The sequence below is a fragment of the Euprymna scolopes genome, chromosome 29, assembly GCF_053919585.1.
Source record: "Euprymna scolopes isolate OS-2025 chromosome 29, ASM5391958v1, whole genome shotgun sequence".
NCBI classification, from domain to species: domain Eukaryota; kingdom Metazoa; phylum Mollusca; class Cephalopoda; order Sepiida; family Sepiolidae; genus Euprymna; species Euprymna scolopes.
In genome coordinates this window covers 16,867,601-16,884,981 of record NC_136510.1, presented here as the reverse complement: position 1 = coordinate 16,884,981, position 17,381 = coordinate 16,867,601, and the positions used below count along the sequence as shown (strand labels likewise).

General features: G+C 34.4%; 1 protein-coding gene across 1 annotated transcript in view; it reads left to right on the top strand.

The window, feature by feature from the left end:
• The first annotated feature begins 6,224 nt into the window (after nucleotides 1-6,224).
• Nucleotides 6,225-17,381, top strand: part of LOC145252511 (zinc finger protein 277-like) — a 48,739-nt gene continuing 37,582 nt past the window's right edge. The window contains exon 1 of the mRNA XM_080112017.1: nucleotides 6,225-6,556. The gene's annotated coding sequence lies outside the window, so the exon portion shown is untranslated. The remainder of the gene's footprint in view (nucleotides 6,557-17,381) is intronic.

The following is a 17,381-nucleotide window of genomic DNA, read 5'->3' as shown; positions in this document are numbered from 1 at the left end:
TAACTATAAAATTGTTATTTTTTCCAGAGTAGCATAAAAGCACAAAATAAATGTGCACATCTTTTCTTAAACGTAAAAATACACTTATGGGTTTTGATATATAGATTTTAATTTTACTGGTAGTTTAAAATAAATAAATATTTATTATTTTATCATTACTGCCAGCAGTGGAAGATCTTGGTTTGAACAAAATTAAATAACAATTATAATTAAAGGAATCGTTTTGGGGCATCGGAAAATAGGCACAGAGTTTTCTGATTCCAATACTGATTCCGAAGCCTCAAAAAGTTCCGATTTTTTCGATTCCCGATTCCAATTCCGATTAATCGTCCCAATACTAATAAAAACATGATAGTTATAAATGGGTCACCAGTTAGTAAGAGCTAACTCAACGATGAGAATTTTAGAATGAAAGCGAGAAGACATGAATTAATGAATAGTATGTATTTATATAAAAAGTTTACAGAAATGTAAAATATACTCTGAAAGACTAAAGTTTGTTGAAAAGTTCTTGAACAGACAAAAGCATCTGAAATTTTGTTTCAAAGTGTGTGTGTGTGTGTGTGTGTGTGTGTGTGTGTGTGTGTGTGTGTGTGTGTGTGTGTGTGTGTGTGTGTGTGTTTACCTTCTAAGTGATTGTGTTCACTGGAGAAATATTAGCAGGCTTAAAGGAATTTCAACATACCCTCACTCCCTGTCAGAAGAAATCGGTTGACCAAGCCACTGTTTTATAGGCTTGTTGAATTTCACACAGAATCGTTACTTTTTGAAGTTGAAACGAATTTTTATTGGTTGGAAAATATTTTGAGTTCAAACGTTTCTGTGAAAACTACCTTGCTTTAGGAAGTGAGGAAGAAATTGAATTCAAAGGAAGCGGAGAAAGAAAGAGAGTAAGCAGTTAGTCATTTGCTTTTAAGCCTTAGTAAGAATAACCTCACGATTCAGTCACCACAAATGTATTGAAATTATAATTAGAAGAAATGCTTTGCCAATGAAGTGTTTGTGGATTACATGAATTAATTTTTCTCATGATGAATTGTACGATGTTTAGAAATTACAGTTTTGTTATCCCAAACCGGACATTGTTAATTTACACCACCTTTCCATCTAAGTTGAATAAAACCGGATGTGTAATTATTTTTGGTCATCGATGTCGTCAGCCTGTGACACATAATACAACCTATACAAAGATAAAATACAAAGAATTAATGAAATAATAAAATAATAAATTTAAAGTAATTTGAACTGTATTTTAGATGCTCTTTTAAGTGATTTTGCCTGCAAAATTAAATGGATATCCTAGTTTTTTGTTTATAGAAAAATAAAGAAAAGACAAGATAAAAAAATATTGAAGAATACGCACAAGACATTGTAGCGGTGTGCTAGCTCATCATTTCCATTTTGTAAACTGAGACAGACACGAGGCCGACACTCCCAAATATACGGAAAGACGTTAAGACCACACGTGCTAAAAATAGCAACAACTTTTTCTTCAACAACAAAGAAAAAAACACAAAACTCAATTTTTTTGCAATGAAACAAAATAGACCTTTTATTTTTGGACGGAAGATAAAATATATATGGGCAATAAACACTCAAGACATTTTTGTCTGTAAGTAACCCGGCCAAAAATAATTAATAGTTATTTGGTTGTTTAGTAACACTGTCAACTCTAGCATGAATGGCTTTTCATGAAGTCAGCGATTTCACAAGTAATCCCTCTTCTCGACCCTGGAGTTAGGAGCACTCTCGTCAAATCGGCAGTCTCGGCTACTGTGGGAACCAGGGGTAACAGCTGTAGTCCGAAACAGCCCTTTACAGGACTACTCAACAAACTATTGATGCAAGTCATAAACTACTTGTGTGCGATACACATTCTACTTTCTACTGCTGCCTGCCTCCTGGAACCTCCACTTCATAACCTGCTACTCCAGTTCTTGAACCTGCTTCAATTCCAGTTCATTTCCAGCAACTCCAGGCTCTCCAGCTCACTCTTGCGGCTTCCAGCAACTCCTGCAGCTCCAACGATTTCATCCACCAGCTCTTGTGGTCCTTGACGTTGTGCTGCTAGCTTTGGTTCCAGTCGACGTCTAGCTACCGTTTTCCAGTGCCCACTAATATCTAGCTACCCATTCCAGTGTCCACTAACATTCAGCACTATCTGTCCCAGTGCTCACTGTCGTTCTACTAGCATTTCCAGTGTCCACTTACGTCCAGGTACCTGCTCCAGTACTCACTGACGGCCAGCACCTGTCAATATTCAATATGTCAGTCCCAGCACCTGTTGATGTTCAATATGTCATCGACGTCCAGCTACCAGTTTCCAGCATTAGATCCCGTCTATACGACTCAGATCAACTCGAGGCATGTCATCCTACCTCAGTGATGCAAGAATCTCAACCCTTTGAGCCGTCCGTTTTCACTCTGGCTGATCTTGATATCCATTGCTGTACATTTTATCTTTTCCTTGGTAAAAACGATATCTCATCATCTTTAACCGACCAACGGTGTTGGTCATGTCTCTTTGCTATTGCCGTCACTTTTCTTGACTTGTGTCTACTTTATTAGTTGTAGGGTCGATTGGCACCTCCACACCTTTTAATCCTTTGCAACAACACATCGTATTTAACAATGACGCATATTCACTCATTCTTTATTGAAAAATTGTGAGGTGTCTTCAGTTGGCATAATGGAGCACCTTGACAAAATTAAAATCAATTCTTGTAGAAATATTTTCATTTTAATAAAACGTATAACTTGTTTTTCTATCAAGTAATATATGTGCACTCAAGCGAAAAGTAAGAATTGTTACGGCGACAAGTAATAAAGTTTTTTTGTGACAGCATTTTATGTAAAAATATACAAAAAACGATTTTGCTCTGCTTATTATAAAATGACGATACAGGAAGAACCTGGGTATAACCGTTACGTCATTGGAATTTTTTACTTGTATGATATATATATATATATATATATATATATATATATATATATATATATATATATATATACACGAGCAGAAGTACCGGTCGTTGACTGGGTTCAAAAACAGCCTACGGAAAATGGACTGTGATTGATGAAAGTATGATAGGTTATGAAAAGAAGGGGGTTCTAAAGAGATAGGTTTTGATACTCCAAAATGTTACCCTAAGCAAAATATGATGAAAGTAAAGATAATTTTCGCGAAAATATATTTTTTATATCAACTTTGTTTCCATTCGTAGCCAAGAGTGACCAACAAAATGATGTTTCCTTACAAAGAGAAAATGTTATATATATATAATAATATAAATATACAAGAAATAAATGTTACCATAGTCAATAAAAGTTACTTTTATGGTAGAAAAGTTCATTGGTTTGTATTTTAAGTAGTTTGTAAAAAAAAATTTTTTTTTTAATTCACGAATCGGTTTTAAAAAAAATCAAAATGGCAGCGACTTTGAAGTGGAGAGCCCCGTTTTCAATTTGAAGGAAGGGCACCTGAGCATTCTGTGTTAACAATTTAAGAGAGTTCCGTCAACATAAGGAATATTTATAAACATATTTTAATGTCCGTTATTTTGTGCTTGAGGAATATTCGACTATGGCATGTGTAGTTTATATAAAAATTCATTAAACCTAAACATAGATTCCATGAACAAAGCTTCTTTCTTAGAACTGCACGCCTGTGGAATTGTCTTCCGTTTTCCTGCTTTCCGGCTGACTACAATATGGTTGTGTTCAAGTCTAAGGTAAATAAGTTCTTGATGAGCCGTTCCATATAAGTTATTAAATTTACCAAATTTTCATTACTAATGATTACTATATTGACCAACTTCTACTGTACACTCTTTAACCCTTATCCTTGAGTGGCCTCTGGGCCTTGATAATGTGGTGATGCCTTTGTAAAAAAAAAAAAAAAAAAAAAGTAGTTATCGCCTCAAATTTCGTTTTAATTTCGGTTCGCTGAAATTATTTCAAGTAAAGAGCATTAAAAACTATTTCAAAACAAAAAAAAACATGAACTGAACTTTTATTGACTATGGTAACATTTATTTCTTGTATATTTATTTTTTCGGGTAGTCGTTTGTTGGCTTTTCTGCTAAACACTCTTACTAAATAATATCGACGAAATATCGAAAAACAAAGAAACAAAAACAGTTTTGAAAAATAATGAAGCTTTACTTACTTTAGTAAAATAATCCGAAACACCAAAAAAAAAGTAAACACGTAATTACTTTAGTTTTTTAAAGCAAAGAATCGATATAAATATGAATAAAAAGAAAATGGCGCCCTTTTGAAGCAGAGCAGCTTCGTTTCAGTTTTACAGTATTGAACGGTGCAGTATTGCGCCGTCGGATTCAGGGTTGTACTATTGTAATGTAAAGAACATGCAGAAAGGGTTGTAATCAACTGAATTCCTTCTAGTACACTGACAAAAAAAACTTAAACAGATATATAAATAAAAATAAAAAGGTTATGTAAATGTTTTTAAAAAGACACGTAATCACGTGAGCAGGATTTTTTTCCTTCTTTTGACACGATAAAAGTAACGTTCTTATTTTTTATTATTTATCTATTTTCGAAAGAGTGCTACGTGCAAGTGAAGAAGAAAAAAAACAGAGTTATGTAAAATTTGTGTCGAGAATTGTCTAAAGTTCCGACTTTTTTTTTTTTGGCTTTCACTTTAATAAGAACGTGAATTTATGAGGTGAATTTATTCGACACAATATGAGTCAACTCAAAAATAAAAAATTAAAGCTAACGTGAATTAAGATTAAAGTTAAGGTGTTATTGTGGACCCTCACCCCTTTTAAAAAACCTTGTTAAACTTTGTGACATATTTACATTCTATAGAGGTCAGCCGCGAACGAACACCCAATAATTTTATTATACCATATTTCTTCAAACTGAAACATAATTATCAAAGTATACTTACGCAGATAGATATGAAAAGTCATTGTTAAAGTTTGTGCCATATTTCCATAAAGTACAGGTGCGAACGCAGACTCCACAATTTTATTATACCATCCATATTTAAGTTGAAACATACTTATCAAAGTATTCTTATGTACATCTATATCAAAAATCCTTGTAAACGGTTTTTTTTTTTCATTTTTATTTCCATACTTTGGGGGCCAGGCACGAACACAGACCCCACAATGTTTATGAACCACCGTTCTGCCAGATCAAAAATACCCATTCCTGATCCTCGATACATCTATCATTATATGTAATAATCAGATTTTTAAAATAGTCAACCATATAGGAGCCTATTCGTGACCAGACAAACACACACACACACGCACACACACACACAGACGTTCAGCTTTATATATATATATATATATATATATATATATATATATATATATATATATATATATAAAATGAACTCATTTTTTCCCGTCGGATTTTGACCTTAATAAGATTAAAAATCAAGATATTTCATGCAAATATAATATGCACAAACGGCAGAACAATATCTTATTATTTCTCAAATTCCTCGATAATCTTAGATTTCTATACTTTTTCTGCTGAGAAGTCACGGCCAAAATCGGTTAAGATCAATGGAAGTGGTAAAATATTTTCTCTCTAATAAATTCCTCCTCCCCCTGCCACCACTTAACACCGTTTGGTGATCGTTCACAAGGAACAGTTGAGAAGAGAACACCGGTTTGGCTTCGTAGTTCTTTCATGTGAAGTTATTTAAAATCACTAAACTAAGCTGCAGTGCTCTGTGGCGTAGTGGTTAGCGTGCTGGACAATACACATTATATTTTCACGTTCGCGCCGACCTACCGTAGTCGCTTTTTTTGTTTTTCCTAAACAACTGGAATGGACTTTTCTTGGTGGCCGAACTGTTAACGTTGCAGATGTTTTTTTGTTTTTTTTTTTTCACACTTTATTTTCCTACTTTTACTCATCACTCCGGGTTTGATCCTTCCTACTTACCTACCATAACATTTTTTAAAACTCCCCCCACCCGTCCCGGAAACAAAGACTCGGGCAACGCCGGGTACACCCGCTAGTATATATATATATATATATATATATATATATATATATATATATATATATATATATAGATAGATAGATAGATAGATAGATAGATAGATATTGTGTTTATGTGTTTATGTGTGCATTTATGCAGTATATTTTCATTTAGACAAACATTGCTGAATGTTTTTGTTTTTTATTCGTCCTTTTTTTAAATTCTTTCTTGAGCTTTTGGATGATCCATCACACATATTTCTGTCGAATCGTCGTATGTAAGGTGCTTTTTTTTCACTCTACCTTTCTTTTTCTTGGTTTGCAAGTGCTTTCGACCGGCTAACTCAATCGTCACCAGGCGAGGTATTGGTCTGGCTTATTTACACTTGCTGTGTTCGAACTGTGTGAATTTTTCTTTATGGTTTTTAAAAGTAACCCTTAAATACTGTTCATACATTTATTTAGCCACGCCTCTAACACGTGACCTCGATCTCGAATATGGCATTTTCGATACTCATACTTTTAAAAACTATAAATTGTCACCCATTTTCAGCTTAGCAGACATAAACCCTAGTTTTTATAGGTAAGTATTTTTTTGGAATTTATATATATATTTTTTTATAATTGAAGGAAGTAAAATTTCGTTGTTTTTTTTTAAATTTTTTTTAAGGAAAACCGATTAAAAAAACAAAAAAAAAAAACAAATATTGCATAATTTGCTATTAAACCTGTTATTTTTTTTTTAAATTTGGTCTGTGCTCCTTTAATTAAAAAAAAATAGGGGTTGAATTACATTTTTCAAGAATTTATAAGTTTCGAAAGAAAGTAAGTTTAAATATTCCATTGTTTACCGCGAATTTTTAATGACGATTTCTGGCAGGGGGCATGTTCAAAATGAATGCTTTTGCTTAGAGCACAATTGAACCATGATACTTGACTTTCGCATTTTAAACTTTAATTGAAGTTTTTATTTGTTTACACAAGCATTTAAATGTCATTACACATTCATAGGTATATTTCGTCAGCCAGTTACAAATAACTAGTGACCTCTTCAGGCGATATTGTTATTGTTACTTGTAACTGACTGACTGAAACATGCTCATAAATGTGTAGTGACATATAAATGCTTATGTAAAACAAATAAAAAGTATATATTGCCCTACTTCGTTATTCAGCACTCTTGCTTTAACGTCGTTAAAACTTCATTGGTTGCTTCACCTCTGGAAATTATTACTTGGAATTATGAATAATTATTATTCAATTATAATTATTAATTTACGAATACTTAAGGATGGGCATTATTACGGAAAGACAACAACTAGCGTCTATGCAATGTTCACGGCTTCCGCTCGTGCGAACATTCTAGATTGTCATTGTATTCGCCTGAATTCGACGTTTAATAGTTTTTAATTCTCTTCATTCCCGATGCAATTGTTTCGTGGCACTGACGCAGAGGTTCAGCAAATGGAGCAAAAGGTGTTTTCCTGGTTGTGTTTGAATCGCATGACCGGCAGGAATTGTTACCTAACACTGATAATTGCTCAAGCATGAAACACTAGTGCCTGTAGATATGAACGAATAACTATTATTTCATTATATATATATATTGTATATTTTATTTCAGTATGATGCACTTTTATTTATTTATTTATTTACATTTTCACCCCAAACAAGGCACGTTGCCAGTTTAATGTAGGGGGCTATTATCAGGGCCTAAGTTCCAGGGGTACTATGTAGGGAGTTTAGCAGCAAGATGTCTGTTCACATTACATTTGAACTTCTGCATATCAGTACAGTTGGGGAAGCAGGAAACCGGAAGAGAATTCCAAAGTCCTGCAGTTCTGGGGAAGAAGCTATTAGAGTAAAAGGCATCTAGGGATCCCAACTGTGTAGGAGGTGGAACTTTGCTGCTTGTCGGGTTTGTCGAAGGTATTTTCGTCGAGGGGGTATAAGGGCTTTTTGATCTTGGTTAATGGAAGAGAAATCCTTCATGACTGACACATTTTTTATTTTTGTTACTAACCAGAGTGCTTCATTTTGAGGAGCTGGTTTCCCCTCAGATTAAAACCCGACCTTGTGTCTAATTTTACCCTTGTGGGGAGGCAAGTAAACAAACAAAAAAATAAATAAATATTAAGTCCATGTGCAATTATCAAAGTTACGCTGACACGAGAAATGCACACACATGCGTGCACACACGCACGCGCAAGAAGTGGTCACATAATTTTAGTAACGTGTGCACAAACGCAATATGTGAGATGTGAGATTTGCTAGTAGTCCCTTCAAACAGGTTTTGTTTTTTTACAAAGAAAGAAAGAAAGAAAGAAAGAAAGAAAGTGAAACTGAGAAAAGGAAAATACAACTCCTTCCCCTCCTACCAACCTGAGTCAGTCAAGAAGAAACTCGTGTTGACAACAGTGACGTGGAGAGAAGGAAGTTTGTCATATGATTTCCCAAATATCTTATGACGCCTCATCACATGAAAGGTCGGCAGGGAGCGGTAATAAGTCGCACAATTATCCTTGCCGAAGGGAGAGAGAGGAGGACTTGCATGAGCATACATGCGAGTCAGTCAATTAGAGAGAGAGAGAGAGAGAGAGAGAGAGAGAGAGAGAGAGAGAGAGAGAGAGAGAGAGAGAGAGAGAGAGAGTTTGTTTTCCCTTCCGGAATCTCAACAGCTACAACTTTTGTTATTCTAGAGAGGATGTTCTTCTTCAAGCATTGTTCAATGAAATTCCGCGACCACTTGTGTGTTTGTCCGAACTCCGTGTATATTTCGTGTCAAAATAATTTTGATATTAAAAAAATAAAAATAAATAAATAAATTAAATATTTACTGGCTATCCCGCATCTGGGCGTTGCCCGGAAAAGTTTGTTATCTCAAGACATTCCACATCCAACCTTAAACTATTGAATTATTTGCCGCTTATGATTGTCCGGCGCAAATGCAGACCCCACGGTGTTAATGTAAAACAGCTTTGTTGGAGTGGGATCTCTTGCCATTCAGACTTATGGTTTGTGTTAACGTAAACATTTTTTTTTTTTTTTTTTTTTTGCTAAAGAATTGGAAACGTTTTCCACAGCAAGTGCTCATCTGAGCTCCAACCTCTGGCCCCCCCTCCCCAAGCTTTCTCGAAAAACACCCGCCTAACTGAAATCACTGTCAATAAATTTCCCCACTCTTTAACTGTGCCTAAATCAAAACGTAGATTCAATTAACAATGCTTCCTTCTTAGAACTGCACGCCTGTGGAACTCGCTTCCGTTTGCTTGTTTCCCAGCTGACTACAACTTGGTTGTCTTCAAGTCCAACATAAACAAATTCTTGATGAACCACCCCCTTAAGTAATCCAATCTACCGAATTGTCATAATAACGACTATTATCCCATGTATTACTGTGCACTCAATAACCCTTATCCTCGAGTGAACTCAGGGCCTTAATAAGTGGTGACCCCTATGTAAAAAAAAAGAAGTCAATTTCAGAAGAAAAAAAAATGAAAATTAATTACTACAAAAATTATTTGAATTATTGGACTACTACGTTTCAACCTTTTTTAAGTGCATTTTTTGTAAACCTAGGAACATTCTAGATCAGGGGTGTGTAACATTTTTTAAGGTTTGGCCATATTTTAACTTTGTAACAACAATGTGGGCCAGTTAATCGTTAAAAAAATGAACTCTTATGTAGACTTATGAAAACTATAGTTAAGTAATTAAGTACATTCAGTAATATTGTAATATTTATGTAGAAATAAAAACGTGATATTTTGTGTGGTTAATTCAAAAACATTAAAACTAGTTTTATGATTTTGAAAAAATAATTGAAATTAAAGTGCCTAGAAAGCAATACTATCTGAAGGCCATATTAACTGGTCTGGTGGGCTGCCTGTTGCACACGCCTGTTCTAGACAAACGTGAAAATGGTTGGCAGTGGCCTCATTCAAAATGTTTCCAAAATAAGAAATAAAAATTAGCAATAGTCGTAAAAGTCTTCTTCGACATAAAAGCCCCCCGACTAACAGATAAAAATTAAAAAAAAAAAAAAGAAAAAAAAGAGCCTCTAATCTAATTAGTTGAATTATTGGGAATACTATTTTCGGCACTTCTTTGGAATAAGAATGAAATTCGAAAAATTGAATTTCAATTGAAACCAATGTTATCTACTTAATTGTCACACCGAAAAGAGTAACATATCCAAAAATTACAGAAAAACGATGAAGTAGAAAATTAATTATTAATAAAAATAGTTTATAAAGAAAATTGCAAGTTATCTCTACATTAACAGAAGAGAGACGATTATTTTCGTTTATGAAAAAACATTATAAGAAAAGAAACACTGGCCCACACATTAATTCAAAATGGCCACATTGCCTTCCTGTACCTATTTCTGTTTTCTGATAATTATCAATTGATTTAATTACATTTCATAAATTGGTACAATTTTACTCTCCATTTAACTCTCCCAAATAAGTCATACTTACAGGTGGTAGCAGGACACCTTACTCACTCATTGTTATCTACTTTCACTCTCCCGATTTTACTGAAGCAAATACTTCATAGTCTATGTTTACCATGATTTACATTACACATGACTGCCACATTCTATTCTTTCAAAACACCGAGGCCATTAGTTATCATAAATAATCTATTACAAACCACATACTCATAGACTCTTAACTTAAGTAGATAATTGTTAAATTAATCTTTGAACAAACGGTTTCATTCTATAAATACTTTTTGTTTACATGTGTGACATTAATAATCAAACAAAGAGAGAGAGGATGTGTGTGCATGTGTGTGCATGTGACTGTGTGTGCGTGTGTGTTTATCTACCGTTTTCTTCTCATTATTATTATTGTGTTGTTATGACTACTAGATTTCTTTTCATACTTTCCTTAATGGAATTTTAATCTCTCATTTTTCATCAACAGGATACAACAAAAATATCACACCATACTATTTCGAATTTCAACTGTGAGGGGCTCAATCAAGCTAACACAACAATCTGCCAAGTTACCACATACTGCATATACTTGTGTATAAGTTGATGTGTATTTTAAGACCAAAAATTGTGTCATTTTATGTATTACCTGTGTATAAGTCGACTGTAGTTAAATAGTCTGCCTCATGCCTCTTTCTTGCACAGATAATTTCCTTTTTGGTGTTTTTTTTTTTTTTTGTAAGACATATTATAAATTGTTTCTCAGCATCCACGAACAATAATACGTGCCTTTACTCAAGTGTGGTCTATTCGATTTTCATGTATAAAACAAACACTTACATGCAACAAATGCAAATGTTGCTAATCAGGCATTCTTATCAATGACATGCTATAGATTCCAAATGCAGTTACTGTTTTTGACATAATTTATGTCATATACCATAATAACATAAACACATACATTGCATGAGCCATAATATACCGTAATAATGTGAACACATGCATTAAGTGCAATTAAATGGTTTCATTAAATAGTTGTCATTAAATTGTTAATAAATAGTTAATATTGTCATTTATAGGATTTTTAACAGTGAACTTACGGGAGAAAGTCATATTGTAAACACTACATTTCCTAACCTACTAAAAACACGGTCATATCATCACCAAATACATCATATCGAGCTTAGGCCTATAGCCACGTCTAGAGAGTGAACATTGCGAGAGCTATTCCAATTATTATTAAACCTCCCATTGAAAAACCGTGCATATGCTTACATGCTTGCAAGCATACTGCAGTGGTTTTCGGAAGGAGTGCAATTAATTACTAGGATTACCAGTATATACCGGATGTACAAACAAAATGGCGTTTTCTATGTTATGATCAAGCACCGAGCCACTCTAACAACATTTCCAAAAACATTACCTACATATAAGTCGACCCCTCCAAATAACCTTAAAATCATTTCCAAAAAATTCGACATATACACAAGTATATTCAGTAGATATTTTGTTTTGTTTTTGCATTAATAAAACCTGTCTCATGTTTTCTTTGTTCTAAACGTCTTTGATAAATTATTATCGTTTTTTAACGTCACACAAGGACAATTGTTTTTATTTTTGTACACCTGTTGCTGACACAAGTTTTATATACATGCCTCCTGACGAGGACAGAAAAAACGTACATGTTAATAAAAACAGAGAATATAACATTGGTGTCAGAAGTGGGCAACAAACCAACGTGATAATTATTATGTAAGCATACATACAGATTGAAGGCTACGTAAGAATTCAAATCCTATTTGAGTCAATGCATGAACATGGAGGGGGGACGCCATTTTTTAAATTTTTTGTTGTTAAGATTTCTTTTCATTAACAGGGACCTCAATTCTTAACTTACCTGCCATTTTCTAAAACAAAACAAAATTAACTCAGTCTAGTCGTCACCACCACATTTTTTCCTTCCAGACATGGACTTTGTGAGTTTTGATTCCTGGTCATTCCACAGCAACAATTTCATAGCTTTATTTTTGTCTTTTTTAGGAGGAGGGGAATACACATTTTTTTTAAAATCCGTTAAGCATAATTTTATTTTCTAATGTTAACTAATGTGTTTTTTTAACATTTCTTTTTACTGGTGGGGACCTCAATTCTTAACTTACCGACTACTTCATAAAAACAAAAAAATTATCTCAGTCTAGAAAGATTTCTCCTTAATTGAAATAATTTCAGGATTGATGAAAATATTTATTCATAAACATTTTTTATTCATTACTTTCCTTTATTAAGGAGGATCATATAAGTTTTTTGCCATTATGCACATTTTGAACAGAACTCGTTATATAATCCACGGGGTAATATGATCTTGTTTTATCAGCCACTAGCTTGGGTGTCCGGCGTTGCCCAGGTGTTTGGAGGTGTGTGTTAACCAAAAAAAAAAAAGTGGTAGTAAGCAGGCAAGCTCGAACACAGGAATGTGGAGAGAGATGTTAAAAAAATAGTAGTAGCGTGGGGAGGAAATCAAAACTACAGTAGGCAGCCAGGGTGAAGAGAGGTTTTTTAAAAAAAATTGGTAGTAAGCAGGCAGGCTCGAACACATGACACGAAGGTGGAAAAGAAAGTGAAAAAAAATCTAACGTCTTAGCCAATGTCTCCATGATCTGACCAGAAGTCAAAAGCGTGTAAATTAACCGAAGTCAATCCAACAGTGATGATGACTTGCTAAAATATCGGCGATAAAATCAGTCCCTCCTTGTATAAAACGGCCGAGTTTAGGGTGAAGAAATTGATGTTTTCGGCTAATTTTTCGATATTTTTCATCAGAGACGTCAAGCTTCAAAATGATATCGATCTTGTCAGGATCCGTCGCCTCTGTTGAAAGTTTTTGTGTGATATACATACATACATACATACATACATACATACATACATACATACATACATACATTTAAACAGACAGGTGAGATTTATATTATAGACTAACCTGGGTGCCTGGCGTTGCCCGGGTGTTTTGAGGTGTGTGTTGAAAAAAGTGGTAGTAGGCAGGCAGGCTCGAGTCTGTACCGCAAAAAAGGAAAAGAACGTGAAAGAAAGTGATGGCTTTGCTGTTGCATCCATCGCCAAACAAGAAGTGGCGAAATTTTAAATTAAGGCTAGTTAATCGAAAAGAGGGGATGACTTTCGAAAATATCAGCGAAAAAGCGATCCCCTCCTTGTAGAAAAGTGCCCAGTTAAGTAGGTTAAGGAATTAATGTTTTTAGCCAATTTTTCGATATTTGTCGTCTGAATGGTCGAGCTTCAAAACGATACTGATCTTGTGAAAATCCGTCACCTCTGTCGAAAGTTTTAGGCATACATACATTTAAACAGACAGGTTACATTTATATTATCGATGACTGGGTAGAAGTTCTGAATAATTTGCAATAGTATTCTAGTGTTGTTCGGACTGTGGATTGGACCTTCAACCTCCAGGAGAGTGTAGCTTACAACTGTTATTTATCAAAATACTTTATTCACTACGTTACGAAAATTTCAGATTCAGATTTAAATCTTTTGTTTGTTTAATGGTTTTGAATAGATGTGTACATAAATGAAACGATTTTTATGCATTTTTTTTTCTCACAAATATTAGTTTAATTAATTCATAAGCCAGCATAGAACAAGCAATAATACAGTAACAGGTTTCTAGAATTCTTTCTCTTTGCTAGCGAAATGAGGACGGTCTTTGTTATGCCTTCCTCCTTTTCCCACTTCTCTCCTCTATGGTTAATCTTTGATACAAGCAAATTATTCATACATAGAGAGCAATCCCCTTTCTTTCTCTCACGATATAACTTGGACTAAGTGTTAGCCACTCCTTTTCTTTTTTTCTGGGTGTTAGTTTCAACCATTTCTTTCGCTGGCTTGGTAAATTTAATTTTCAATGATTGCTAAAAATGAAATCATTTTAGCATATTCTTATATATTCTTCTTATAAAAATGAACGAACAGCAGAAATGACGATGTACACAAGGAGACGAAATGTAGTTTATCTCTGCCACGTGCATCTAAGATTAACATCCGGCCTTGTGCTGAGCCACAAACGGGATGCGACACAGCCGTCTCTCTAGATTAATGTTTCTCAAAGTGGGCAGTAACCGCCACTGGAAGGCGGGGCTTAGATATTGTGGGAGGGGCATTAACATAAAAAGGGGCGGTTGGGGGGTGGGGGTGCCAGTAACAAAAAATATGAACACACACATATATATAGAGAGAAAATATCCAAACTTTTTTATGCTAAACAATATACATTTATGAAAGTGTGTGTTTTTAGGTTATATAATACATTTATGTTATCAAAGAGTAAATCTTTATCAAAGCAAAACTTATCAAGATAAGAAAAGCTCAACACTATTAAGAGGAGCAAACAATAACATTAACGAGGAACTATTTACCATATTATCCTATTCCTCCATCTCATTTCATATCTAAATGTCATTAAGCCAGTTTTTTTTTTCTATGTTTGCATTTTGTATGATTCTGTACTCTTTACCTCTTCTGATGAGAAGCATCTAGCTTCGAAAAGACATGGCCTAACGAGATTTTCCTTAATTTTCCCCTTAACTTTTTTGTTCTGATGATATAATAAAGTTATATATAACTTTTATTCCTCAGCTTTCATTTAATATTATTGTATGTAAGTTATATATATATATATATATATATATATATATATATATATATATATATATATATATATGTTTGTGTGTGTGTGTATATATATATATATATATATATATATATAAAACTGAACGTCTGTGTGTGTGTCTGGTCACGAATAGGCTCCTATATGGTTGACTATTATAGAAAACTGATCACATATAATGATAGAAGATGTATCAAGACACAGGAATGGGTATGTTTGATCTGGCATAATGATGATTCATCAAAATTGTGGGGTCTGCGTACACGCCTGGTCCACAAAGTATGGGAATAAAAAATTTTAAAGTTAAAAAAAAACGTTTACAAGTGTTTTTGATATAGATGTACATAAGAATACTTTGATAAGTATTTTATTAACTTAAATAGGGATGGTATAATAAAATTGTGGGGTCTGCATTCGTGCCTGGCCTCCATAGAATGGAAATAGGCACAAACTTTTATAAAGACTTTTCATATCTATCTGCGTAAGTATACTTTGATAATTATGTTTCAGTTTGAAGAAATATGGTATAATAAAATTATGGATTGTTCGTTCATGCCTGACCTCCATAGAATGGAAATATGTCACAAATTTTAACAAGGTTTTTTAATATAGATCCGCAGAATATTGTGATAGGTGCTTCAGTGTGAACAGCTATGGTATAATAAATTATGGGGTTTATCTATTTTATTTTTACTTTCATCATATTTTGCTTTGGTTTTGATACCCCCAAATTCGAAGCTATCTCTTTACAAAATCAGAGTTCATTTTCTGTAGACTGTTTTTGAACCCCGTCAACGACGGGTACTTTTGCTAGTATATATATATATATATATATATATACACTGCTGATCAAAAATTTGAGACCACTTAAAAATCTTTTAAAAAAATACAATTTAATAGAATTTTTGTCTCTGGTCTTATAATTTTGATCATGTGTAAAAAAGCCTAATTTAATAAAAATGTAAATTTTAAAAATAAATCTTTGGAATGTAGCTTTTTGTTTCCATAACATTTTAGATTCTAGTATTGGTGACCTTAAGTCGGAAGAGTTTAAAATATATTCTTAAAAAAAAAAGGTCTCTTTTTAAAGATTTTAAGTGGTCTTAAGTTTTTTGTGATGAGCCGCACGGAAGTGGCTTTTAAGCCCTGCCAAACTCTGGCATTCTTTGGCACACATGGTGCACACATGAGCGCCACTAGCAGAACGTTCTGGATGATCACTTCTATGAACATTCAAATTCCGTTTCAAACCGCCTGCTCTTTTGCATGCCCACCCGCAGTTGAAACAAGTTAGATCTAGCAACACAAGACTGTTTTGTGGCCCATTGCGCTGATGAGCAGTCTGGTGGCTTATCAGCCCAGCTCTGCTCAGACATAATCTCCTGCATGCCTCACACACCAGACCAATTTGACGCCCCAGTTCACCAATTCCCTTTCCGAATATCACACTTCAGTCGTTCATACTGGGTTCGATCAGCCTTAACCCTAACCCTAACCCTAACCCTAACCCTAGCCCACATCTCCCTGCAAGGTCCTCCTTCTCCATTCTCCATGATCCAAAGCAAGAGTCTCCCAGGTTTTTTCATCCATCTTACATTTTTTCAAGGTTGCCCTCAAACAAACCTTGAACCTCATTTTAGGCTTTCGAGCCAGTCATATATACATACATACATACATGATGATTGCAACGTCTTGTCAGACGAGTGCCACTCCCTCAGACATTTAAAATCCATGAGCCCAAATGCCTGAGGGAGTATCTATACAAAGATGATGTTACAGAGTCTTAGCTTTGTACGACAGCTAAGTCTCTCTCTCGGTTCAAAATGTTCAGATCCAGCAACAAGCAAGAGCAAGATAGCCAGCAACAAATTAAACTGCAGACCAGCTTAATGCAGGTACTGGTCTCCCGCTTTATGGTTTTTTAAATCAGAGATTTGCTTCTCCTAGAAAGGTTGCCTTCACCATGGCTTACGGGAGCCCTCTCCACCCCAATACACATATACACACACACAAATATACACGGTGTTAGTTGGCCATTGACCCAGAAAAAGAGTTCATTCGCCCTTTGGAAGGTCTTGTTTTTAATCCTCCAGGGAGACTAGCCGCCCTCCTCACCAAACAAGTCTGGTGGAGGAACCAGTTTAGTCGCCGGTGACCCGACCATGAGGCAGGTAGTACTGGGTTACATGGTACCAGTAGCATATGACATGACCTGATACATACATACATACATACATACATACATTTAAACAAACAGGTGAGATTTACATTATAGATAATTACATA